We start from the raw sequence: 4,379 nt of genomic DNA on the forward strand, positions 1-4,379 counted from the left end.
TTTGGTCATCTCACTACCAAGTTCAATGGAGAAACTTGGTACCAAGTTTCTCCATATATATATATATATATATATATATATATATATATATATATGGGTTTAGGTTAGGGTTTTGAAAAATAATTAAAAATAATATTAATTACAAAATAAATTAAATATAATTATATGAAAATTATCTACATATTAAAACATACCAGTTGCACTAATACAATCGATAATATGCAACAGTAGTAATAATACAATAAATTGTACATTTAAATAAGAATAATTAATAAAAAATATAATTACTTACATTTAAAATCAATTAATTATGAAAGAATTATCTATACAATAAAACATACCAGTTGTACTAATACAACCGATAATATGCAACAAAAGAAATAATATAATATATTATACAAAATAATACGTAATAATAATATAACATATTATACAAAAATATACATAATAATAAAAATAATACAATGTATTATTCAAAATGATACGTAACAGTATCGATAACAAAACGGATAAATTTTATAAATTTTTACTGCACTAAATAAATTTATAAATATCAAAATCATTTAAATAAATAGAAAACTTGAACTTTAAATCATAGAAAATTCTAGAAAATCAAGAAAAATAAAAATACTCTTTTAAAAATAATAATTAAATATTTAAAAATACTAAAAAATTATTTTAACTAATATCAAAATCCACGGCTCATTACAGACTCTTATGTGGTACAGATCCCCACCAAGGCAAGTTCTCTCTCCTACTTTATTCCCATGGCTGAGGATTGCTGCCACCATAGCAGTCAGGAGCGAAATCCCCTTCCTGAAAGGATATCCATTAAATCTTATATATATATATACTATATATAGTATATATAGTATATATATATATATATATATATATAATATATATATATATATATATTATATATATATATATAGTTATATATATGCACTCTGGGGTGGCTGGTGTTTTCGGACGTGCTTGGCATTTGTTAGCAGTTGTGTTTTGGATTTCGGCCTCCATACTTAGCGTTGTTTTTGTGGTTTTTTGGCCACCTTTTCCTTACGCAACTTTTGTGCTTCCTGCACAAGAACCCATGCATGCGCGAGTAGTGCACGACGCTTCTGAATATGCTACTCAAGAGTCAAACGTGTTCTTTTGACGCGGACTCATTTATTGGTTGATTGTTTGGAGGAAGATCCATTTGCTCGCTGCTCAGGCGCTTGGCCTTTCCTAAATTCTAGATCCGCCTTATAACAAATCCCGTCAACCGGCTCCAAGGACTTGGCTAGTTGAGGCGTGAGGCGTTGGCATTGCCTTTGATGAGCCCTCTTTGACAAAATCGACATGCCTTCAGCACTCAACTCCTTGATTGAGGAGGAGTTCAAATCTACAGATACGACTCCATTGGACACCGGAGGGTCATTGCGAGGCGCAACTGTAGCTGCAATGGGATGATGATCATCGTCTTGGGTCGTTAGATCTAAAGACCAGCGGACCTTCCTGGAGGAAGAGATTTACCTGCACTTACGAGGGGAGGAGGATCTGGAGGAAGACGACATGTATTCCTCGTATTTCTGCTAGTCGAACTCGTACTCGACATCTGTATCAACCAGGATTAGGATCCTTGGTTGTGACACTACAGCCTCAGCAGAGAGGTTGTTGGCTCCCACTGTGATCGCCAGCGTGTTTGCATCAAAAGTTGGTTTATTTGTTAAACTCATTACATGCTTATCGATTACAATGAATTCAAAAGAGTTAATATTTTTATAAGAATACTTGCTTACACAAATAAAATAAGAATTACAACTCTCTTCAAACACACACAGAGAACGTTTATTACCCGCTGCTTGTGTGGGATCTTTACCTATGCCGGGGACAAATTAGTCTGTGGACCATCGCGGATCAGATCCGGTAGACAGAATGAAAATTTAATGCTCTTGCTTCACAAATGAAACAATTGCAGAAGTGATAATCTCAACTAAGTGAGATTACAACACTTCTCGAGATCAAAACAAAGTCTGATCTCAAGGAATGATAAAACGGGCCTCAGATCCTTCGAATAGCTCCCTCTTTATGCTGGAGTTTGCTAAGATTTGCTAGCCCTCCTCTGAAATTCATGGTTCACTCTTCACGGGGACAACATCTTGCTTAAATTTCAGATCCTCCATGTATAGGGCCCTAGGCTTGTATTTATAGGCTTCGGGTGTGGCATTTTAGGATAAGAACAAGTGATTTGGCCATATTTTCGGTTAATAACCACTTAACCACGTTTATGGATGATATCAAAGTAGTTGGGGAGGTTCTGGAACGAAAGAATCCTGAGAATATCGTTGAAAATGTATTTTGGGCGTTTCTGGGCGCGAGTCACCCTATGGTGGCTCGGCGTTGTGTGAGCCACTTGGCTTGGCCGAGTCGTTTTGACACGACTCGGCTACCAGGGGCTTCTCTGGTTTGGTCTTGTTCCGCCGTTTTGTGTATTTCGTCGTTGCGTTGACTCGTACACTCTTTTATAGTACGGATAAACCTGTTTGACTCAGATAATGGCATTCGTCATCTTCTCTTCATTTTGAACTGTGCGCGGTAACTTATAGGTAATTTTTGATGCCTACACCTATAAAAGGGAAACCCTGAGCCCTAGCCCCCGTTTTTATTGAGAGATCTTAAGTTTGAGATCTGCTCTTGTATTATAATTTCTTATTGATTAATAAGAAATTAATTGTGTGGCTCCGAGGACGTAGGCAAGTTTGCTGAACTTCGTTAAATCTTGGTATACTTTTTTCTATTGTGTTTTTTGCTATTTTAGGGGTTTAGCGTAGCCCTAGGTAATTTCCCACCACCCTCAACTTCACAAACACTTTTTTAATTGCCTCCACCATGTCTTTTTAAGCTTTCCTCTAATCTTCATTATTTATTGATTACAATCTCGTTGAGCTTTGCTACAGGGACCCAAAATATGGGACCAATAAAGAGGACAAGTGAGGTGCCCTCCTCCTATTGGATAATGAGTTTGTCATCATTAATGATGGCCAACTCATTATCCAATAGGAGGGGGACATCTCACTTGTCCCCCCTATTGGTCCCATATTTTGGGTCCGTAAAGAATTTTTCTAGTGAGAATAACATGTTACTTCAAGTATTCACTCATTTCTTATTTCTCTTATTTCTTCTGACATATCATATCAGTGTTCTCACTTACGCCATACTCATTTCTAGAATATTTTTCTTAATTACGCAACATTATGATCCATAAAGCATTGCTAGACTTATAAGTATCGTGTGGAAATTTTACATTTGATGTAACAGGTTTGTTATTCTCTCTTAATATTGCATAAGCACTTTTCAAGTTTAACCAATCTTCATTGGTTCTTCGAACTGCATCCTTCTCGTTCTCACATCATGATAAAGGGTTGCTTCTAAATAATGAAAATGACCAGTTAGAGATATTCGACCATCATTCTACACCACATTCTCATCTTTTGTAGTAATGTTTTCATTCTATTAATTCAAAAGCGTCTGTTCAACATTCTGCTTTGGACAATTTTTTTGTCCAGTCTCATCAACTATACTGTATAACATACTCTATTGGACTTCGTTTTGAATATGCCTAATAATTTCATCTGCAGCTAAAACGGATGAGGCCCGGGTGCTAACTTTTGGTGTAAACTTTCGTTATAATGAATGATCCTGTGTAGCATAGCCTAACTCAGATTTCCTTGGATACATGTCTTCAGCTCTGGAAATGGCACCTGCCTCCAAAATCTTCTCTTGATGTTCTCCCACCCTCCCTCTCTAATCTACAAGGAAGCAGTTGCGTATTCAAGTTAGTAGAGAGCAATATTGTGGCTCTTTGCTCTATAAATTGCCAGGAATTGAACAAAACCTTCCTTCTATGTGTCACTTCAATGATCATTCAAAAGATGCACATCAGAGAATGCACCTGTTTGACAAACTAAAAATCAGAAGTGAATTTTCTCTGGCTTACATTTGTTCAAACTATCTGTCAGCTTTCCTGTCTGAAGAATGCAGTTAACTTCTTTGTTTTCAGTAGATGCAGCATTTTGGATTAAGTTATGGTTCATCCCTCCAGGCTTCACCTGAAAATTCAACATGAACTTTTCACATTATATCTGAGTTGATTATACTATGAATTACCCAACTTGTTAATTGCCATCTTGCCATGATTTCAGTATCACTTTTTATATGAAGCATTATGGAAGTAATATTAATTTTCTTATTTCTAGATTTATCATCTCTTACTGTTGATGATCACTATGATAAAGGTTATAGAAAGCACTAGGCAGCCAAGGTGCCAGACCAGGGCGCCTAGAGCCTAGACGCTATGCAGAAGCCTAGGCAGGGTCTAGGCGGTTTTCCTTTTT

The sequence above is a fragment of the Asparagus officinalis genome, chromosome 5 (assembly GCF_001876935.1).
Source record: "Asparagus officinalis chromosome 5, Aspof.V1, whole genome shotgun sequence".
In the NCBI taxonomy this organism is placed as follows: domain Eukaryota; kingdom Viridiplantae; phylum Streptophyta; class Magnoliopsida; order Asparagales; family Asparagaceae; genus Asparagus; species Asparagus officinalis.